Here is a 24441-nt window from a genome sequence, read left to right on the forward strand (position 1 = left end):
ATCTCTGCTGCTTCGTGGATAGGACCCATCTCAAAGACCTGCATCGCATTGCAGCCCCATTGAAACTGCTGCATCACCCCGGCAGCACAATGCATGCCCTCATATCCCTCATCAATAGCAACCCTGACAACTACGTTAGACTACTCATTGCTGCCTTGCAGCTCCTCTGAACTGACACATTGCCCTGACTGTGCGCTGCATCCTTGATGCGAGACTTTGCATCGCAAGCCCTGTCGACCGTATCCTCAACGACGACACAGGCCCTCGCATTGCAGCCTCACAGCATCTCTGAACCAACACAATGCATATTCAACGCAGATCCTCTCAACACTACGCAAACCATGATTTAGGGTACTTTCTTCAGCGGGCCTAACTGGGTCCCTGCAGTTGGCCTGCACTCCATCGCGTTCAGCCTGCACTTTTGAGTTTGTCCTGGTCCGGTGTGACCAGATATCCACAGTTGACACTATGCTTTTTGTTGCTATTTTGACCTAGGTATATAAAACGGAATATCTCCGGTACTACTTATTGGATTTTTGCCATTTTGTTCTTGTTTTATTTATTAATGATCGTTGTATTTTTCTAACTTGGTGTGGACTTTTTGTGTTGTGTGTTTTCAACGTGTGACACTGATTGAAGTGTTGCAGAAATACTTTACACATTATCTTTAGGTTAAGCCTTACTGATGTTACTCTCCCTCCCCCCGTAACACCTGCCACCGAGTCTTTATGGGCCCCGGGGACCCCATCCACCAGGACTGTACCTTATTGTAAAGGGGAGTTGGGGTCACAAGACCTCCTACACCGTTACTTCTCAGGACCCAATCCCTAGGGCTGTCTTTTTTTTATTTTAAAGGGGATAGTGGCCCCGCTGCCCCCTCCATGAGCCTCTTTGGGCCCTGGGAACACCATCTATTTTTCTCATGTTGCTGGCAGCCAGTCAGATGACCCAAGGTAAAAAAAAAAGCTGTCTGTGCCAATCAAAACGCCCTATTTTTTAATTGGCGCTCCTGCGAGACTCTATAGAGTCTCACTGTCCCAAATGTTCAGATAAATAATTATTTTTTAACCTTAATTTCTCAAAAACTACTGAATGGATTTACACCAAATCACAAATAGCACAATCTGTGGACCAAGATATAGCTTCCTGTCAAATTTGGTGTCATTTCAATCTGCAGTTTTTGCTGTAGCCCTGCCTAAAAAGCCTTGGGAAGATGTATTGGAATTTTGCGTTTTCTGACACCCCTTTTTTCTTGGATCCCGGTTGACCGATCACCCCGAAACTTTTCTTGCACAAACCAGTTAAAAAGTAGCATTTTTCTGAGAAGTATTGTGGTGATTCGTTTAATGTTGCCAAAGTTATTAGCAAAACAAAAAAGGCATTTCCCATGGAAATGTTAACTTAGCTATAACTACCCAATTGCGATCGCTACTGAGTAATACATACATGCACTTGATCTCTATTATACTGTCATTATTCAGATGCTCAATTGGTTCATGCCTTCTCCAACATTTCCTGACATTCCAATACATGTGCACCAGCATTGTAGGAATGCACTGTCCCTTTGAGACATTAATACAGGAAGTGGTCTTAATACTTCCGTTTCAATCTTGACAAGATTAGCAAGTATTTAAACCTCAAGAACTCGGACCAACTATTTCTACACACTCTCCTCCTTCGTCCTTAATGTTCCATCTATGATGCATGTTTCAGTTTCTGCGTATCTCCTTCTCAGTAGCCTTGGCCTCAAGAATGGCCATCTCTAGTCTTCTAGATGGTTGGAGCTCAGCAGGAGTGAACCCAGTAATGCTAGGGACAATTGAGAAGGGGGCATAGATTATGATTGTAGCAGGGCAATGTTGGTGCTGTCAGGCCCAGCACTGTGTGACCCAGTACTGGGGAATCTGTAAACCTTCTGAGGGCCCTAAACTAATTTGCTACCCTCTGAGGACCCTAAATTAATCTGCTACCCTCGGAGGGCCTTAAACTAATGTTAGTCCTCTGCTCAGAAGCTCTTTCCACACTGGGCTGGTAAGAAAGAATTCTGTCCATAAACTGATTTGTATTTGGGCCTAGTTCACTTGTCCATGCAAATATTTTCCAGTTCTTGCAATTTTAGTGCTCTCTCAGCAGTTTTATTCCCTATGTATCCTAGCTCCTACTGGTTCATCCTGTTAAAAGATAGGCCGAAAACGTCAACATTATCGGCGCCATCTTGCCCTTTTTGAGCCCATTCGTGCGCGTAAGCGGCAACCATTTTGAGCACCACGGCCTCCCTGCCCCTCGCTGATAGCCAGCGCGTCTCTCTCTCTCTCTCCTGACCTCGCAAAGCATCCCCCCGCACGCTGACAGCCCCCGCTCTCACATGCCTTGGGTCATAAACCCCTCTACCACGCAGCTCTGCCTCGGAATCCCATCCTGTTCCCAGCGCAACACCTCCCTCCATTCCTTTCATGATCCCGGATCCTTTGATAAAAACCCCCTTTCCTTTGTGTCCGTTTGTCTTACTCGTTCCCAGGCCGCCACTTGGCCCTGCGGATACTGTTATTGCCCCCCCCCCCTCCTGTACAGTAGGAAGCTTCACTCGTCAAGGGGTCCATGAGTTGATCAAAGCCCCCCACCCCATGAGATCCGATCAACCTCACACATTCCGCGAATCGGCGGAATGTCCAGCTGTGCGATAATCATCACCTGTTGTGACCGGGGTGGGGACTTCAACTGTAAATGTGTGTGGGAACGGGCCTGAAGCGGGGATTCCGAGGATGTCTTTCCGTACATCAAAGGGTTGACAGAGATGTGTTTTATGCAATAAAGTAATAAACTCGTGTATAAGAGGCCAGGCCTCAGAGATGCGGTTAGAGCACCTCGAGAAGATACCCTGTTGTCTGATTTGATGTGTTCTGCTCCGTCGGAATAAAAACTTCTGTTTCCTGCCTTCCGGTCTCCAGCGCCTGCCTCTTTGTTTGGTAACTTGAATGGGTATAGCGGCGGTTAACGCCGGGCAACTGCGGAAAGGGTCTTCTGCCTGTACCTTTTTCTACAATTGGCATCCCAAACGTGGGGCCCATCAGCGACTCGTGGATCCAGTGGGAGAGGTCCTGACGACAGAGTGAACGACTGCAACGATCGGGAGTGCACCTGTCCGATAGACCCTCGTCTGACAGCCGATCATCCGAACTTCACTGGTTCCGAACAGACCTCTCTCTCGAGTGATCTACGGTCCTGACTGGGAACCATCAGGAGTGCCGCGAGGACTACGAAGAATAGAGGACGATCGGGCGCTGGATTCGGAAGACAAGAAACTGTCCATGCGGTCCGGGTAAGGTCGTGTAAACGCGACGAATTGCGAAATGATTGTTTGATTGTTTGGAAAATACTAGTATTACTCTTTGTTGATTCGTTTGGAGATTCGCTGTCTGCAAACGGAGAAACAACAGGCTCTCTCTTTGCAAGCAGTGAAGGACAGGTAACGCAGACTTTTGTCCCCATTGTCATCCATCGTGCCTATCCTTCTCCCCCACTGATTAATTGTTTGAACCCGAATTACCGTTCGCTGATTATTTTCTGGAGATTCTCTGTCTACAAACAGGAAAGAACAGGTTCCCTCTTTGCAGATGGTGAAAGGGTAGGTAACGCAGACTTTTGCGGGCCTACTTATTCTCCCCACTGATTGTTTGATTGACCGAACATTGACTGTTCGATATTGGTTCATGAGGTATTCACTGCCTGCAAACAACGTAGAATAGAAATATTCTGTCTAGTCTTTGCACACAGTGATAAGATAGGTAGTGCTGACTCTTGTCCCCATTTCCGCAATGCCTGTCTTCTCCCCACTGATTGGTAGCCTGTTTAGCCCGGACCGCTTATTAGAGATGAACCATCCGGCTCCACTGGAAGGCACCCCTAATAAGGACATGTTCATTAAACATGGATTGATCGCTATAGCTTATAGCAAGCTGTGGCATAAATATACGAAAAAGGATCGAGAAAGTCAGTGGCCACTGATAGGATCCTTCGATCATGAAAAAATGAGCGCGCTAGAAACAACCCTTGGTAAAAACAAGACAACGCCCACTATGCTTGATAGTTTCGGCATGTGGCGCAAAGAAACCGAACAGCGTAAGAAGAGAAATGAGAGTAGGTTGGGAAAAGAGCTGCGAAAGGCAGCCCACCTAGCTGCTAAGAAACTAGAAGAAGAGATCAAGGAAAGAGAGGACGCCAATCAGAAACCAGAGATAGAAACATCAAACCAGTGTCCGGTTAGAACGCCCTCCACGCTCTACCCTGAATTACCCTCGAAACAGCGAGCCAACGATGATCTGCTGCTAGGTCCTCCGATCATCTACATGCCCCCTCCATATGCCCCTTCCCAACCCTTAGCACAGCACCCACCATCCCCAAGCACAAACGAGAGTAGCGCCACAGCTTCGGCCCCCGTGGCCTCTGTGCCGGCCGAACTCCTTGTATTAGATACTACACAAACGACAACGTTAGGCGACCCTGAGACCCGAAGGGCTAGTTCTACAAGAACAAACAGATTAAGCAAAGATGAGCGAGCAGGGATTGACAAGATAGCAAGGACATTGGTAGAAAGAAAGGAAGATGAAGAGTATATCACGGATATGTTTAACTCGTATACAGGAAGTCACAGACGACATTTTACCGTTCGACTGTGTTATCATGCCTTGAACGCATACGAGGACCGATATCAAGACAAAGGTCCCGAGAGCCTAACGACTCTATACCGGAAGGTCGATATCGGGGATGAGGGCGAGTGTGACGTGACGGACCTCCTTATGCGAACGCTTGAGGTTTTCCGCCACCTCACTGAACAAGGATCGGGAGCTAAACCCACGACATCCGTAGCAACCGAACCACAAACTGAGCGATCTAACGCCATGATGCCGATACGAGAAGCTGCCCCTTACTGGGTTCCTCCACGAGGTGAAGGGACTAACGATGATGCAAACCACAAAGATGCAAAAGGAAGGGTAGTGTACAACTGGGTCTACCAGCCGTGGGAACCGGCAAGAGATTCTGACATTCCGGAAATCTCTGCCTGACCTACGTAAAAACCCCACTGCCTTCTATACTGAATTAGGTACAGCCCTAGGTTCAACGATTATGACTCTGGCTGACATCGACCTGTTCTTCGGGTTATGTCTACCAGCTGATGTGTGGAAGCAAATCCGGAAAGTCGACCACCTTAAGCTGTTTGGACATACCTGGTCACAACTCGATGGCATTGATAAACAACGAGAACCTGGACAAAAGCCCTTGAAATCTATTTTAGACCTCCCAGACAAAATCGTACAGAAATTAAAAACCCTGATTCCCGAAAAGAAAGTGGACTGGTCGAAAGTAACGGCCTGTCGCCAGAAACCCCAGGAGGATGTATCGGATTACTTCTCCCGGTTTGAAACGGTGTTCTCCGATTACAGCGGCCAGGACATGACCACTGCAACCGGACACCATCTGTTTGTCCAGAATTACGTTAAGGGTTTGACACCGGAGGTCTCCCAGAAACTACAGGCCAGCGAGAGTAGTTGGGCAGCCTCCAAACCTGCGGCTATCCTCCGGATGGCCCAATATTATGAACATCAGAAAAATGAAAACGATAGAGCGACAGAGAAAAAGAAGAAAGACTTGAAAGAGAGGGTGATGATTGCACAACTGCAAGGGGTGACTATAGGACGAGACCAATACAGGGGAAACTATCAGACGAACGTCCCTAAGACAGCACCTCCCAAGGACCGCACTTTGACTCCCCGCATTGGACGTACAGACATTAAAGAGGACCAGTGTGCTTTCTGTAAAGGGACTGGCCATTGGAAATCCCAATGCCTGGTTCTTTTGGAAATAATCAGAAACAAAGACCCCAAGGACATAGCAAGTGGACCGAGAAATAGAGAACAGCAGCAAGGGCCCCCAAATGACACGACTAACGACAGATCAGGCAGACCAAATACATTTGATCGACCCAGACAGAACCAATGCCAGCAATTTGACTACGATGACGCCCACGACTTTGCATAGGACTGCCAAGGGCAAGGGAGGGATCCAGTCGAGCTCTATGTTGACCAGCAAGGCCCTTATGTCACTGCTAAGGTCTTGGGTACAAAGTCTCCATTTCTGGTAGACACTGACACGTAGTGCGTTATCTAAACGACTGATTCCAAGGGCACCCTTGTCTGGCTCACTTATAACATCGACAGGTTTCGATGGAACGCCCTCCACTAACCCTTTGTCCGCTCCGATCCTCTTCGACTTAGAGAACAACACCACTGACACCACGTTTTTACTTTCCTCCAATAGCCCTGACGCCATTATGGGACTTGACTTATTGAAACACTTCCGAGCGACAATTAGATGTTCTCAAGATGGAGTTCGAGTTTTCCTTTACGACAACCCCGTTCTGCTTAGACATTGCCCTCCCCGACGCATGTTTTCCATCACTGACGCTGACACATCCCTGCTTGACGCTCTGCCTCCGTATCTGTGGGCCAAAACAGATTCGGATGTAGGGCGCATGATGATTGACCCAGTACACATTACTGTCCGATCAGACGCAACGCTCCCAAAACTTCCTCAATATCGGATATCGCCCGAGGGCGAGAAGGCATTGGTAAAGATTATTCAGTCACTGATAGACGCAGGAGTGGTAGAGGAAGTGGTTAGCAACGTTTGCAACAGCCCTATCTTGCCCATCATCAAGAAACAAGGAGAGGGAGATGAGAAAGCATACCGCTTTATCATTGACCTTCGAGAGATCAACAAAGTGGTGGTACCCCAGTACCCCGTGATCTCAGACATCACCACCATCCTGACATTGATTCCTTCTACTGCCACCACCTTCACTGTCATTGACTCAAAAACGCATTCTTTTCCATCCCCATCCACCCAGACAGCCGATATCTCTTCTGCTTCACCCTGAAAGCCCGCTCATATAGGTTCTGTCGAGCACCCCAGGGCTATACAGAAAGCCCTAGCATCTACAGCCAGGCCCTCAAGAGACAACTGGATCAAGTCCAGTTACCCGATGGAGTGGTGTTGGTGCAATACGTCGATGATATCCTTTTGGCGGCCGACACCACTCCGCTAGCAGTCACAGCCACCATTCAACTCCTACACTTCCTTGCGGAAAACGGCCACAAGGTCTCCAAGAAGAAGTTGCAGTTCTGCCAACCCCAGGTCACTTACTTAGGCCACCTTTTGTCCAAAGACGGAAGGAAACTCACTCCCGACCGGATCCAAACCATTCTCGAAACTCCTGTCCCTAAGACTCAGAAACAGGTTCGCTCCCTACTAGGCCTCACCTCCTTCTGCCGGCAGTGGTTGCCAAACTTTAGCCTCATTGTGAAACCGCTGCTTTCTCTGCTAGCTAAAGATGTCCCCTTCCCACTCCCTTGGACCCCTGAGTGCCAAACCTCCTTCACGGAACTACGAGATGCCCTCTGCTCGGCCCCTGTCCTAGGTACCCCTGATTACACAAAGCCCTTCTCCCTTTACACTCACGAAAGGGAGGGGTGCGCTTTATCTGTCCTGACCCAGTCCATTGGCCCAAAGCAACGACTGTGCGCTTACTTCTCTGCCACTCTTGACCCTGTAGCCAGAGCCTTGCCTGCCTGCCTTCGAGCTGTAGCTGCTGCTGCTATCTCTATCCGACAGAGTGAGGGGATCGTACTCTCGAATCCCCTCACAGTACTGGTACCCCATGCAGTTGACACCCTCCTGAACCAAACCAAGACGCAACACCTGACGAGTGCACGACTGACTGGATACGAGCTGACTTTGCTTGCACCCCATATCACCCTAAAAAGATGCACCACACTGAACCCGGCAACTCTGTTACCCTTACCAGAGAACGATCCCAAAGTGCTCCCTGTACATGACTGTGTGACTCTTACGGACGAACAGACTAGAAGTAGGATTGACCTCAGAGACACGGCTTTCCCTGACCCTGACGGAGAGCTGTGGGTGGACGGTTCTTGCATCAAACTCCCCGATGGCACCACTTCAGCTGCCTATGCGGTCACCACGGCTCGAACTGTAGTCGAGACAGCCCGCATCACGCAACGATCTGCTCAGGCAGCGGAACTGATTGCCCTGACAGGAGCCTGCATTCTAGCAGCAGGAACCACAGCGAACATTTACACTGATAGCCAGTACGCCTTCGGGGTGGTTCACCATTTTGGGCTCCTTTGGAGGGAGAGGGGATTCTTGACCTCACACGGCACACCCATCTTGCATGGGGATCTAGTCTCCGCCTTGATCGAAGCTGTCCTTCTCCCCAAAAAGCTTGCAGTCATCAAATGCCAGGCACACAAAAAAGTGACAGACATTATTGGACAGGGAAATGCACTAGCCGACATCACTGCTCGAACGACAGCTGGAAACAAGACGACAACACGTATGTACGTGACCAGGTCACAAGCAGAAAAATGGACTGTCGCTAGGGACACTATTAGAGACATTCAACTGGCTAGCACACAACATGAACTGACTGAATGGACACGGGTAGGACTAAAAGACGACGAAGGCTGCTGGCGGACAAAGGACACAAACAAATGGTTGCTACCTGACTCCTACCTGATTCCTATACTGACTATGGCACACTCCCCCGCCCACATAGGATCAGCCCCCATGATTGAACTTGTCTCCAGAGTTTGGCACAATGATAAAATCACAGACTCCGCCAAACGCCTGGTCCAACAATGCTTGATATGCCTACAACACAACCCCGGGAAAGGAACTGTAGTACCCCGGGGAGGGTTTGGGGTCCCAAATCACCCGTTTGAAGTCCTGCAGATGGACTATATTCAACTAGACAGATGCCAAGGCCTGAAATACGTACTCGTTGTGGTGTGTGCATTTAGCAAGTGGGTAGAGGCATACCCAACCCGTGACAACACCGCCATGGCCACTGCAAAAGTACTATTAAAGGAATTCTTCCCTCGCTACGGCCTTTGTCGAATTTTATGGAGCGACAATGGCCCCCACTTCATAGCCGAAGTCATCCAGCTCATCATAAAGGGGCTGGGCATCAAGCAGAAGTTCCACGCAGTTTTCCACCCCCAGTCTGCTGGACTTGTCGAGCGACACAATGCCACACTAAAGCTTAAACTAGCCAAGATAGTAGCTACTACAGGACTGAAATGGCCAGACGCTCTCCCCCTGGCATTGCTATCGATGCGTTCCACCCCCACCAAGAACCACTTGACACCTTACGAGGTCGTCTTCGGCCGACCCATGAGCGTCTGGTCTGCACCAAAACCGACTTCCATTCATGATGTCCCAGACGTCCTAATGTCTGATTATCTGTATAAATTAACTGAAACTCTGTCTGTCATTCATCAGCAGGTGCAGCAGGCCATCCCCGATGCTTCCAGGGGTCCGGGTCACACCATCCAACCTGGGGACTACGTGCTGATCCGAAATTTTCAGCGAGCAAAAAGTCTGGAACCCCGGTGGACGGGCCCCTGGCAAGTATTGCTCACCACCCGGACGGCTCTTCGTGTGGAGGGGAAACGGCACTGGCTGCACGCACATCACTGCAAGAAGGTCTCCTCGACTTTGGCCACAACAGAAAGCATCGATAACCAAGAAGAGCTCCTGAACAAGGACCGACCGTCGCTAACCTGCTATCCTGACACCGAAGCACTTGAACTTTCAAAATTCTCTGATCCCACTGTGCCATCCAGAGAAGGGTATTTCCTGCGTTAAAAGGAGGGAGCTTCGGCTAAGTAGACCACGGACTAAGTTAAATCTCAGAACGGTGACCTAAACACCACCAAGGGTCACCTGGAGAGAAGCTAAATGAAGTCTGTGGTTCTGCCCGCTACCGATCACCTTGAAGATGATGGAAGCGCCAAATACGAAGATGATGGAAGCGCCAAATAAGAAGATGATGGAAGCGCCAAATAAGAAGATGATGGAAGCAACAGGGAATACCCACTACAGGAACCCAAAAACAGACAGACTCCACAGCTCAAAGACAATTGCACTTTTCATCACAATCCTTTTCTGCTTTCTCCTTATGACCACACTCTGGATTGTGGAAGAAAATGCACCTGCTCATGAAACATTCCTGACCACTGCTCAGCCTACCACCATGAAGGAACATTATCTGATTTCGCTCTCTCCTCAGCTCAGAGAGAGGCGAAAGGAGTTTTGGAATAACTCCTTTGTACAGTTGCTGCACCAGCACAATCTTGTCACCAACGCCACCAACTGTTGGATCTGTGGGTTGCTACCCCACGCCACTGGACACTCGATACCTTTCATCCCTTCACCCTTTTCAGTTCACGGCTCCTGCCTTGCTTGGCTGATCCTCCTGCAAGAAAGCTATAAAGACAATGCCACCTCCGGCAAAACCATGACACACTTCTATCATGGGGTCTGGCGAAACCAGACAAAGACACACTTCTGCCCGCAGACCTCCAACGACTCAATCCACATGGACATCCCTGCTAAAGAACGAATTGAAATGCAGGTGTTCAACAATCCCAACAGACCCACCTTCTCTTACCTGCGGAAATGAACGGCTGCCACTCTGACTGTGGCCCTGTCAGTCATCAACGTCACAGGCCACATGTGCATAGAAGGGCTTGGGACACAGCTGGTAGGCCGCAGCGCCTGCCGTTTCACCAGAACTTTGGACTCCACCGATCCACCTTCCTTTGTATCCTCTCCAAATATGTATTTCGTTTGTGGCACAAAGGCTTACACCTGGCTCCCCAAAGGCTGGGCGGGCACTTGTTTCATCTCCTTCATCCTTCCTCCGACTTATGTGGCTCCAGCGAATCATCACAGACAAAAACGAGCCAAGGACATTGAACAAGCCGACTCAACAGGAGCACAGTTCCTCGATGCTATGAAGGGACTTGTTCCGCTCTAGGGCCCGATGGCAAACAGCCGTGCCATCCGACATCTGACTCAGGCAGTTGAGACAACAATGAACATCACAGCTGGTATCCTTGCTAACAACACTGCCGAGCTTCAAGCGGTCCGCTTGGTAGCACTCCAGAACCGCCTTGTGCTAGATGTGGTTCTTGCGGACCGTGGTGGAGCATGCCGCATTATTGGGTCCAGCTGCTGTACATATATACCGGACAATTCACCCTCAGTGTACAAGGCCATAGAACACCTCCACAGACTCTCTTCAGAAGTCCACCAGGAGCAGGAAGAATGGTCGCTTGGTGGATGGTTCTGGAGTACTGTTAAGAACTGGGGCTGGAGACTATTTTCCATTATCCTGATTCCTGTAATTGTAATATGCAGTCTATGCTTAGGAATTCAATGCCTGCCACCTCTATGCTCATTATGTACAAATTGTATTTGCCCCAAGACTGTGGACTTTGGAAACGAACGCATGGGAGCATTATATGATGCCGAGGTTAGGAATTTGATGAAGATTGACATTGAGTAGGCAAGTTGGCTAGATATGTTGAAAAGGGAGGACTGTTAAAAGATAGGCCGAAAACGTCAACATTATCGGCGCCATCTTGCCCTTTTTGAGCCCATTCGTGCGCGTAAGCGGCAACCATTTTGAGCACCACGGCCTCCCTGCCCCTCGCTGATAGCCAGCGCGTCTCTCTCTCTCTCTCTCTCCTGACCTCGCAAAGCATCCCCCCGCACGCTGACAGCCCCCGCTCTCACATGCCTTGGGTCATAAACCCCTCTACCACGCAGCTCTGCCTCGGAATCCCATCCTGTTCCCAGCGCAACACCTCCCTCCATTCCTTTCATGATCCCGGATCCTTTGATAAAAACCCCCTTTCCTTTGTGTCCGTTTGTCTTACTCGTTCCCAGGCCGCCACTTGGCCCTGCGGATACTGTTATTGCCCCCCCCCTCCTGTACAGTAGGAAGCTTCACTCGTCAAGGGGTCCATGAGTTGATCAAAGCCCCCCACCCCATGAGATCCGATCAACCTCACACATTCCGCGAATCGGCGGAATGTCCAGCTGTGCGATAATCATCACCTGTTGTGACCGGGGTGGGGACTTCAACTGTAAATGTGTGTGTGAACGGGCCTGAAGCGGGGATTCCGAGGATGTCTTTCCGTACATCAAAGGTGTAGGAGAGTAGGGTCTGCAATCCTATGATCACCCAGATTTTTTGCTTTTGTTTCACTGGTTTACGACTTTCTCTGGCTGTGGGCCTGCTAATCAGACCCACAGCCTGGCTGTTCTCTTTCTAAATTACGACATGTACCCTAGGTGCATTTACCAATTGGTACTGGGCCACCTTATCAGACCCTGTAAATCAGGGCATAGGTGTACCCAAGGCCGCCAGGAGCTGCAGCATGTATTATGCCACCCCTGGCTGGCCGCCTAAATTTGACACAACTGGCTGCATGACAGCTGGGGCGAAGTCGTGTAATCACGCTTTGCTTTAGATATAGTAGCCCTATATCTAACCATACAATGGACACTCGAGTTCCTATCAGTCACTCCTATGGCAGGCCTTGACAATCCTGAAGGCAGAGTGCGTGGGCTCGTGTGAACTGTGCTCTGGCCCGAGCCGAGCCCGGTTGCAGCTTGCGGAATCAAGACCCAACGGCTGTTCCATGATAACGCGTACCATATCGGTAACTTCGGTGTCGCGTTATCAAGACATGTCGAGTAAGGTGTCATACGAATCGGGATGCTGCCCTCTCACCAACCCTGGCGACGAGGTTAGCATTCCGCCCTTCTAGAGGGACACGACATGTACGTAACTGTGAACCCCGGTTAAAGTTAACTAAAGCCTCAGCTCCACAAAATGGATGCTGCCACCACAGACACGAGTCTGACCTCCTGCTGCTGGGAGTCCTTCCAGTGAGGGGAGCTTGGACAAAGGGTTTCCTGTCAAGGGCGGTGTTCGCACCGTCCCAGACAGAGTTTGTGTATTCTGGGTAGGTAGGGCTTTTGCGAGAAGGTGACTGCGGAGTGGCACCCCGGTGCTCACTACGCATCTGCCGGTCAGAACCAGTTCCAGGGGCACCAGCCCTGGCCTGGGGAAAGTCCGGCAGGGGAGAGGGGTGTAACTACCCCCCTTCCTGGTCCCACCCTTAGGGCCGGACCTAGTCATGTACCCACCCCTTTCTTTAGAATAAAGGCCGGAGCGGGGACCCTTCCAAATTAGATCATCTTTGAATCAAGAACTACTTTCTACGAAAGGACACTCAAGACTCTTCTCAAGATTTCTCCCTTGTGACTAAGGAGTAGTCACCCTGCATCAGCGGGCACCATCTAAGAACTCTGCGGTTTGCTGCAAGTCCTTCCTCAAGGATCCGACGGCCCAGCTCGACGAGAACCGGCTTCCCTGGCACCTCTGACCTCTACCCACGTCATCAGCTCAGCTGTGATCTGTGGGTGCGACGAGACCTCGAGGGACCGGCCATCATCAGAACCTGCACGCTCTTAAACCAGCACGACCATCGAAGCGATTCCCTGGTGAGTGCTCTGGGGTCCGAGAAGCCCCGACCCTGAGCCGCTCTAGCACCGAAGTGCAGTCTCCCAGCATCTCCACGATCTGCGTGGGGCCCTTCTGCTCGCTGCTCAGCCCGTTGTCTGGTCACTAGCCGCTGGCTGGTGCCCTTCTGTGACGACATCCGACAATCAACACTGCTGGTCTGGTTGCTCCAGACTGGCCCTTGCTTCCATCTCTGCGAGAAGCACCCCGGACCCTCCTGGTCCACTCAAGACGCCATCTTAGGCCCACCACGTGGCCCTGAGATCTGCCAAGGCTTGTTGCCCCATCCTGGGCCCAGCGACGCCGACAGCATCATCCTTCGTGGGACAGCTCGCACCTCCGCCGTGGTCGCCGACAACGCCTCCTGGTCCGTGAGACTGCAGAGCCTAGCGTCGCCCACTCACCTGGTCGAGGTGACGGCCAACCGGTGCCATCCTGGTACCCTCTGACTACTGGCTAGTAGTACGAACTTGGTCCCCTCTGCTTTCAGGTATCCACAATCTCTGATCCAGGCTTGGATCTCTACGAACTATTCATCACTGGTCGCCGGCCAGCAACTCCTTTTCTTCCGGCTCCTGGCTCGTCAGCGAAGACCCCGACGCCTGTAAGACTTGTGCAGCCGCAGCCCTCGTGGCTAGGTAACTCGGCATTTCGGTGCCTGCATAGCCTCTTTACTCTAGGGTCCCGAGTCCCTCGCTTCCGACTTGCCTTATCGGGTCCGCCCGAGACCTTAAACTTTCCGTGTCCTCGGACACTTGTTATAATTGTGCACTTGAAGTATTTTCCTAAGAGATTTGGTTTGTGCTTAGTACCCTGTCCTCATAAAGAGTCCAGGGCTGTTGTGAATCTTAATAAATATCCTGTTTATTTTCATAACACTTGTGTGGTGTCCTTTCACTGGGTGTTCAAGGGGTACATGTGTGGTAAACAGCTGGCTTAACGCGCCCTCTCGAGTCTTTAGCCTTAGACTGCTCGTATCCACGCTACTAGGATAGCTGGTCTATAGGTTGACTTACAACCAAACACCATAAGGGTCGTTGGAACGATACATAGCGGTCGCTAGAATAGCGAACGTTGCATATCGGGCCAACTTCTCACAAAAGGGTTGACAGAGATGTGTTTTATGCAATAAAGTAATAAACTCGTGTATAAGAGGCCAGGCCTCAGAGATGCGGTTAGAGCACCTCGAGAAGATACCCTGTTGTCTGATTTGATGTGTTCTGCTCCGTCGGAATAAAAACTTCTGTTTCCTGCCTTCCGGTCTCCAGCGCCTGCCTCTTTGTTTGGTAACTTGAATGGGTATAGAGGCGGTTAACGCCGGGCAACTGCGGAAAGGGTCTTCTGCCTGTACCTTTTTCTACAATCCTACTAATATACTGGGCCCTACTAAGTGGAGCCTAGTGGCTGTAATTTACTGACCCTTTTCTATATGACTCTTTGGTATTCTGTGGCTATTGGGCAGTATCCCACTAAGTACTTTGGTTTACCGCTGATGTCCTAGTGCCTTAATATCATACCACTTCAATTGAATAACCGGGTTACTCCCTTTAGTCACTTAATTGTCTCAAGGTAGTGTGAAAGAACAGCCTATTAAGATACTGTGAAAAGTGTTAGCATTAGGAGCACTGGTATGGTATGAAACCGTAAACTAACATCTGGTTCCCGTCAGTATTTTACCTTTTAAGAGGAAAGGGGCTATTATTAACAGTCAGGCAATTAGTTAATTTAAACATAGGAATTATACGTAAATCCAAAGTTCTAGCACAGGGGTGTGGAGTTTAATAAAATATCTACTTGTCCATGGGGCAGGTTGCTTCATAAATCTACTTGTCCTGTAACAAAATCCACTTGTCCCTTTTGTGCCATGTAATGCAGCAACAAAGGATGGCAGCAATCTCATTATAACTCTGATATTGTGTCTCTGTTTAAGCCAGGGCTCATACCATGGTAGGGTTTGAATACTAGCAATTCCCTAATGATGCAATTTTTCTGCAGATCTACAAAATGGGTCTGAAGGTAGTGGCATGCAGTAGTTCCTGGGTTGGAATGACCTTTAGAGTCTGCACATGGTGCCTGGTATGTAGTGCATGGCAATGCCATGCACAGTCCATTTACACTGGGGGTGGGTCTGCCACCAGCAGATCCACCCGCAATGTAAAGGTGCCAGGATGGGCTGGCCAGTGTGGCAGGCACATCCTAATGTACATGATGGAACCACTGCGACTTCGGCGGTCGGTCCCAGGCTCCTTTACGATGGCGGGTGGACTTTGGTCGCCCGTCCGCCCGCCATCGCAAAGGACACCTTCGTATTAAGCAAATAAACAAACTGACAGAGTGCACTCCCAAAGAGGAAAACCAACTGATTAAGTATAGAGTAAATTATCAGACCTTCTTAGAGTCTGCCTTCTTAGCAAACCCAGAAAAAACTAACTTGTCTACAATATACAGTAGGTTTTAAAAGGTTTCAGGATACAGAAGCCACACACATTTTGTTATTCCTTCTGACTTGACGGAGGTGGAGTAACAGTGTTACAAGAATATTCCTGTCAATGAAATTCTTCCAGAGACACCTACTTCCTATTGCAGCCTACGCATATCTAATTAAGGAGATGAATTGCCAATTTTAGGGCTCGCCCCTAGCGATGCAGTGCGCAGCACTGCTCGTGCAGGCGAGAGCCCTTTTGTGGAGGGTTCTAAAACGGACCCTGGAATTGCACACGCTTGTGCATGTGCGATTCTTTTTGGTCCATGGTATTGGCGTTTGCGGTCGTCTTCTTTAGAAAGACAGCACGCAATAGGCCATAGGCTGTCGTGTTGCTCTGCCCATGGTCTATTGGTGTCTGTTACCTGCACGCCAACATCTGTTTTCAATTATCGTGCCCACACACGGGCGCAATAATTGTAAACAGATCCCTCGCTGTGGCACGCATGTGTGCAGCACTCGCGGGCTTGTCATCCCATGTTTTCAGTAAGCGAAGGCCTCGCTGAGACTGCTCCTTGCAGCTGTTCTCATCATTGGGTCATGTGCCCTCCACGTAGTCCCTATGGAGGTTCTGAGACTCCTGGCTCTTTTCGCAAGTGGCACTGCAATTGAGACTGCGGTGCTTAGGGCGAAAAGTTCAGCATCTTGACACATTGCGTCATGTTGATGACTTAACACCACCATGCCTCCCTTTCTCTCCCTCCCCCAGTTTCTTCACTGACGATCTGTGAACACTTGTTGTTTTAATGGACTGATTACGAAAGGGAAACGGTAAGCCCTTGCAGCTTATTAAAAGCTTTCAAATTTTAAATCAAAGTTTTTGTATTTATTTTGCTATGTTATGATGATGGGAGAATGTTGAAAAAGGGTACAAACCTGCCCGGCTCCTGTCACCCTCCTCCCCTTTCACTTCATCACTCTGGACATTGTTTTGCTTCTTTAGCGCTCTGAAGTAACATACAGCGCTTTCTGAAATAAATAAGAGACAGCAGACAGGGCGTTACCGGATCAACTGCAAGGCGTGGGTAATTCAGGACTCTTTGGGTGTGACAGCCGAGGCATTCCCAGCCTAGTAGGGGGCAACTTGGGCAATGCCAGGCCTATCGAAAGACTCAGTTAGGGGCAACGAAGGCCTTGCCCCACGGCATGCCCGGGACACCACACAGCTACAAGCTGGCAGAAAATGAGCCTGGCCGACCACAGACTTGAAACTTAGACTGCTCGAGACAGACCAGACCACAGGCCAGAGAGGGCAGAGTCTGCCAGCAGTGTGACAAGACACAAAGACCCACTGCGGGGTGCTTGTCTCCTACACACAGGCCTGTGGGACCATCCCTGCCCAGCGCTGTGTCTGGAAAATATGAGAAAAGCAGAAGTGGCAAGATGTCTCATATGTGAAGAAACATCAGAAATGTAAGGAACATATGTCTGGTCATGTCACCAGAAGAGACAGAGACAACCGCATCCTTTCAAGTGAAGGGCCTGGAAAGGTGTGTGTGAAGTGAAGGACATGCGTGCAAGGTGGGATGCTGATGTGTCCTGCCTGCCAGGGACGCATGTTGGTGGCGTGTTCTTATAGGGTCACGCCAATAGGAGTGGTCTGTCCCATCCCATGTATCAGGCGTTCAAGATTGGCAGACACCATAAGCAGAGCAATGAAACAGCTGCACACCAACGAAGCACGACAAACGTCAGTGCCCTCAGCTCCGCTTCCATGTTCACGCATTCCGTGCAGCTGCTAGGTGCTATAATCATGCACACAGAAGTCACAAGACCACCCCCTACTATTAAACGCCCCTAAATACAGGGTCCATGGTCCACTTTAAGTCTAGTGGGTGAGAATTCAGAACCGTACAGGGCCCCCATCCCCAAAGCACTTCGAGGCCGCAGCGGAAAGGCGCTATAGGTGCTATGCATGTGACTTAAAAGCATGGGTTTTTTGGAAGGCTGTAACTATTTTATAGCACCCCAACCGCTTTAGAAATGGGTCACGTGGTAGTCAATACTGTGCTGGGGGCCATGCACGATCGGGCCCGGGACCAGGCTGCGGTGTTTGGGGACTGCCAGTTAGTACTGGCCCACTGGTACTGGTCCTAGTCACCTGGTCGTGGGCTCTTTGTGCCATCCTGCGTGTCGGGGCCTCCTTTTCCAGGTGTCCTTGAACCCGTGTCCCGGCCCTGTATCTTTGTATTTATGCACGTCATCTCGTACCCGCCTCCTGCCCTGGATGTCCTTGTACCCGCCTCCATGTACCCGCCTCCTTGTACCCACTTCCTTGTACTCGCTTCTCTGTGCCCACCCCCCTGTAGCCACCTGTTAGTACTCCTCTCCTCGTACCAACTCCTGGGTGTCCTTGTACCCGCCTCCTTATACCCGCCTCCTTGTACCCGCCTCCCTGTACCCACCTCCTTGTACCCACCTCCTTGTACCCACCTTGTCCAAGGAGTGTTTAACCCTTGCATGCCTGATGCAAGTAGTATTTAACGCTTGCAAGCCTGGTGCAAAGTGTTTAACCTTTGCAGGCCTGGTGAAGAGTGTTTCACTCTCGGGCCTGGTGCAAAAAAGGAGCACCCTTTAGCGGTCTGTTGCAGAGTGTTTCAGCCCTTGGAGGCCTGGTAGAGAGTGTTTAACTCTCAGAGGTCTGTTGCAAAGCACATATATTATTTAGGGGCCTTGGCACGAGTGGTACCTCATTCCGACCGGTAACTGAGTGGTAACTACATGTGGCTCGCCCCTTTACACCCCCTCCCCCCGCCCCTTCAGCCCTCACCCTCCTCTGCGTCGAATCTTGACGTAGATTGGAAAGAATCAGACGCTTTGATAGACCGTGCCCCCCCTGTCTGATAGAACATTTGAATATTACAACACACTTTCTCAGTGTAGAATCCTTCAAGATGCAGCCAGATTCCCACACTCGTCAAAACCCCTCCGCCCCCCGCCCCACCCTCTGCCCGCGCTAATCTTCAGATGTGGGATGGGGGCCAGGAGCAGCCGGGCGTGAGATCAGAGGGGAAGGGGGGATGTGACAGGGCGGGAAGGGAGGGGGCAGGACTTACAATGCAGGACCTGGTTGGCACAAGCCACCCAGCGATGCAGCCTCAGAGGCACCCCACCCCCCAACAAGGCCCCGCACCCACCAGCAACGCTCACATCCCACAAGATCCTACTGAAGGAGATTATTTAGGGGGAATTTTATTTAGTGCCAACTCGACCCGAAGGTATTGGAGCGCTTTACATAATTTCTTTTTTTTTAAAAACATATTTTATTGCACAAAAGCTTTACAGTACATAAGCAGACAGTGCATCACCCCCGACTGAATTGGGACAAGATAGACCTAGACATGGATTACATCTTCATACCTTGCTTTTGAGGGCAGCACATCATGCATAAATCAAACGTCTAGTCCAATAGTACTGTTACTATATATCACTTCTCAATTAACTTGTATGAAACCTAAAAGGGGAACAAGACCTAGCAACCCCCCCCCGGCTCATCCTACTTCTAAATGCACAGCAGAACATGTAGTAGTGTCAACCTTATTTCTCTGTGCGCATCTGCTTTAGGAACCAAAATAAATGCGATACATTCCTTGCCAATAAAGAGTCTTGTTTACAGTGCCCATCTGATGGCGCAGGGCTCTGTACTCCAGAGACCACTGCCACAGCAATATTTGAAGTGCAAACGGGCATTGGGCTTCACAGAGAAACAGGTCCCGCCACCAGAGAACTGAGTCAAACGAGCCAATTAACCTACACCCCCCTCCCCGCCACCCCACCCCAGATTGCGCTACCGACCACCGAGCCCAACGCATGGAATACCAATGAATCACCCCTTGAAAGCCACATATATACAGAGGAGTACCCGGAACAGCGTCCCCCCTCCTCCCCCCCGGCCCCGCACCACTCGGGAGCACCCGTGCCAAAAAGGACCTATCTCTACAGTCAGTCCCTCTCACATCAATCACCAGAGGGATCATTCGACTCACCCGGGGTATCCAGCCACAATCCTCTATAATCCGCCCACCTCTTTCATAATTCATAGTTCTTCCGTGGACAGCCACGGGCAGCGAAGATGGGTTGTTCGAGGCCTGATAATAGGAGAGAATATCGGAGGTCGCCAGTCCCCCACAGTATGTGGACAGAAAGCACGTACGAATCGCTACTCAGACTGTCTTACCCCCCCACAGGAACTGTCCCAGCGCAGAATTTACCTGTGAGAACCATCTGGGCACAATCGGATATGGGTGGTTTTGCAGCTGGTAGAGCAACCGCAGGAGTGTGACCATCTTGAAAATCGCCGATCGGCCATAGATTGTGAGGGGCATACAGGACCAGAGTTTCATGTCCGATCTCGCGCGCTCCCAAACCGGTGCCAGGTTCCTCTCCCATGACACCACGGACACTCTCAGGTATTTGAGCCCTCCATCCGCCCTCTGCAGCGTGTCGGCCCAGGGCCCCACTGCTTTGGGATTTCCCAGTATCCATATCGTGGACTTCCGGGGGTTAATATACAGTCCGGAGGACTCGCCAAAGATTCTCATGACTTCCAGTATTCTCGGCCTGACCTGTTCAAGTCCGTCAGAAAGAAGAGGACATCATCCGCGTACAACTCAATTCTGTCAGAGGCCCCGGGAGCCCACTCAAATCCCTTCAACTGCGCATCCATGCGAACCCACGCCGCCAGCGGCTCCATTGCCAGGGCGAACGGGTACGGGGACAAGGGGCAGCCCTGTCTCGTGCCACGCTGCACCGAGAAGCGGGAGGACACTGCCCTGGACACCCTCACTGACGCGGTCAGCTCGGTATACAGGAGGCGAATATATGACAAGAAACGTGGGCCAAAATTGAGTCTGCGCAGAAGGGCGAAGAGGTAGACCCAACTGAGGGAATCAAATGCCCTATCTATGTCTGCCAGGAGAAGAGCAGCCGGAGTCCCGGACTGTCCAATCGCCGCCAGTGCCACATGTGCCTGCCTGATGTTGTGGCGCGTCGCCCGTTGAGGCATAAAGCCTGCCTGGTCTGGGTGTACTAGGGCCGATACATATGGCATGAGACGGTTAGCCAGCGCCTTGGCCAACACCTTGACCTCCACATTTAGCAGCGAAATCGGACGGTAGGAGGCATGTTGCTCCGGTGGCCGACCCGGCTTCAGAAACACTACCACCTCCATATAACGCCAGTCCGGGGGAAGTCTTCCGGCCTCCCTGGATTCCTCTACTACCGCACGATAATGCGAGGCCAGCTGGAAATGGTATCGCTTGAAAAATTAGCTCGGAAACCCGTTAGGGCCGGGCGCCTTCCCCGAATTGAGCCCCCCTAGGGCCCCAGCCAGTTCTTCATCCAATAGTGGTAGGTCCAATTGTCGCTGCGTCTCATCAAACACAGCCTTCGGCGGGAGGTCCCCAATGAATCTCTCTACCCACTCATCCGCCAGGCACTCCCACGGGGCATAGAAGTCAGCATAATACTCAGCGAAGCTATCCGCTATCGGTTGGGGGCTCACCAGTGGTGAACCGTTCCCGTCCAGTATACCCGGAAGGGCCTGGGGGCGAAGGGTCCCCTGACAGAGCCTATGCAGCATTTTGCTACATTTATCTCCCCATTGACAGACTCTGCTACACGTTGCCAACCACGCCTGTCTCGCCTCATCTAACAGAATAGAGGCGTACGACCGCTGAGCCTGCAGCAGGCTTCGCACCCCCACGCCCCCACTGTCCTCACTACTTTGACGCTCCAGTCTCTCCACCTCCGCCTCTGCCCCAACCAAAGCATCCCTGCGCAGCCGCGCACCAGGCGATGTCTGTCCCCCGAAAGGTAGGCTTCATCGCCTCCCATAAGGTCGCCGCATCCGAGACCGAGCCCAAGTTCGTGGTCAAATAATCTGCGATCGCCTCCCTCGTATGTGTGTCATATTCCGCGTTTTGTAGATGCCACACCGAAAGGCGCCATCGGAACTGAGGCCGCGCCCCGCCGAGCTGCAAGTCGATGTACACTGAGGAATGGCCCGATAACCCTCTAGGGTGAATACCAGCTGATACTAGCCTCGAGACCACCCCCCTAGGAACAAACACTTAGTCAATCCTTGAGAAGGACGCATGTACTGCCGACAAAAAAGTATACTCCCTCCTGGTGCCATGGTGAAGTCGCCACGTATCCACCCAATCCAGAGTAGACACCAGTGCTTGTAACTGTGGGTTGGGAGTCACCCTGGAACACGCCCGTTCTGGACCTATCCCTACTGGGGTCTATGACATCGTTCCAATCACCTCCCACCACAGAAACCATATCAGACCACAGCGCCAACAACCGCTCCACCAGGGACCATTGCAAAGGAGGGGGGGCATACACACATCCCAGCACCACCGGCTCCACTCCAATCATACCACGGACAAAGACGTAGCGCCCCTGTCCATCCAGCCACTGTTGAGCATGCACATAAGGAACTCTACGATGGATGAGGATAGCCACGCCCCTAGACCCCTGTGTGAAGCCAGCATGGAACACTTGTTGAAAACCATAGCGCTGTAGACAGAGCACCTTGGAACCCATCAGATGGGTTTCCTGCAAAAGGAGAACATCCGCCCCATCCCGCTTGGCCTGTCTCGGGACCGCCCGCTTGATTTTATCTAGTAGCCCACGAACATTCCAGCTTACTACCCGAAGGGCGCCCAGGGATCCCTGGACCGTTGTCAACCCACTAGCCATCTAGTTGCGTATTGTGTGTGGGCCCCAAACAATAATTGTAGCAGAGTGTACGTACTTCATGTGATGCTTGGTGTGAAAGCGCAATCAAACCCCCGAACCAAACCACCCCAACCCCCATCAAACCCCCCACCCCATACCTCATGAAACATTGAAGTACCTGTCGAGGTCGGATTGAAACCAGGCTCCCAACCGGGGGACCCGGGCCTCTCCCTCCAATGGATCCCTAACTTACCACACATAACAGTTCCTCTCGCTACCTACAGGCGTGAGGGCTGCAGGGTCCGAGCCCACGCAGGGCTCCCTCGTTATTACAGCAAATATTAGTACACATGGTCCAATTACGAGGGTTCACCAGTACTATCTCCTCCAGCCGGGACTGAGGATCCAGTCTTCTGTGTCTGGGGCACTGCGTCTCCTCCGACTCCCGAGCGGCATGATTGTGATCGCCTCTGGGATCGGGGACTCCGAGAGCCCCGCCGGCATTGTCTCTGCGAAGCCTGCTGCGCCCCCTCACTCAATGACGAATCGGAATGCCGACCTGGTGGGGGGTATGGGCCCTCACCCGCACAGTTTCATCCGTCCATTTGAAGACGTCCTCCGAGAATCAAAGAAAAACATCCGTGATTGAAACACCACGCGAAGGCGCACCGGAAACAACAGGGCATACTGGAGCTTAAGTTCTCTTAGCCGGGCCTTAGCTGCCTGAAACGACTGGTGCTGCTGCTGTTCCAAGCGTGTGTAATCCGGGAACACCATGATCCGGTGATTTTCAAACATGAGAGGTTCTTTTGCTCTGGCTTGTTTCAGGATGGCATCACGATCAAAGTAGTTCAGCAGACTCGCGATTACTGGACGAGGCCGGGCCCCGGCCGGTGGCTTCTGCACTAACGCCATGTGAGCCCGTTCAATGATAAAGCAGCGGGAGAGAGCGTCTGGAGGCATCCAGCCCTCGAGCCACTGTGTAAGGAAACGCTCCATGCCACCCGACTCGCACCCCTCCGGGAAGCCCACAAAGCGCAGATTGTTTCACCGCGCCCGCCCTTCCGCGTCCTCAACCCGCAGTGCCAGGCCTTTCTGGGTACTTTCCAACTTCGCCACTTTCTGCTTGAGGTACACAACATCGTCCTCCAACCCGACACTCGCGTTTCCACTTCAGTTATGCGGGATACTGCATTCCGCAGGTCCTGCCGCAGCAACATCACATCCGACCCAACCGCGCCAATCTTGGCATCAAGCATGTCTCTGGATTGGGTTATGGCGGGCAACAGCGTCGCATTGTCTGGCGGGCCCTCCTGTGAATGTCCGGCAGTACCACTCGTCGCCCCCGGGCCAGTAAACTTGTCGATGAGCCCGTGTGTAGTAGGGCCACTGCCCCCCTTTGCCTATAGTCATGGCTAGCGCCGATGTACTCCTCACAGCCCCCCTCTGAGGGAGTCTGCCAGCCGTATCTTCGCGTGGGGCCCCAACCGGTTGCACTGCCACTAGCGTCTGCATGTGGGACACCTTCAGCAGGGGGCCTGCAAGTTTCAGGGCCAAGTCGAGGCCCGGTGGGCAGAAATCAGCGTGGCAGGGCCAAAGGGCACAGTCAATGGGTACAGGCTCGTAGTAACTCGCCCCTCACTGCTGAAGGCCCAAGAGTTACTCCTGAGGATGTGGGCCGCCACCACTCAGGCCGCAGCGCAGGCCCGGGCTCTCTCCAGCCGCCACGCGGGCCCTCCCAATGCCCGGTCTGCACTCGCTGCACCACCACTCCCCCCGTGCGACCCGGCCGCCGATCTCTCTGGAGGAAGGGGGGCCC

The 24441-nt window shown here is 51.6% G+C and overlaps 1 protein-coding gene across 2 annotated transcripts in view; it reads left to right on the forward strand.

The window, feature by feature from the left end:
* PIK3C3 (phosphatidylinositol 3-kinase catalytic subunit type 3) overlaps positions 1-24441 on the forward strand; it is a 682135-nt gene that overhangs the window by 16014 nt on the left and 641680 nt on the right. The window lies entirely within an intron of this gene.

The sequence above is a fragment of the Lissotriton vulgaris genome, chromosome 3_1 (genome assembly GCF_964263255.1).
Source record: "Lissotriton vulgaris chromosome 3_1, aLisVul1.2, whole genome shotgun sequence".
NCBI classification, from domain to species: Eukaryota; Metazoa; Chordata; class Amphibia; order Caudata; family Salamandridae; genus Lissotriton; species Lissotriton vulgaris.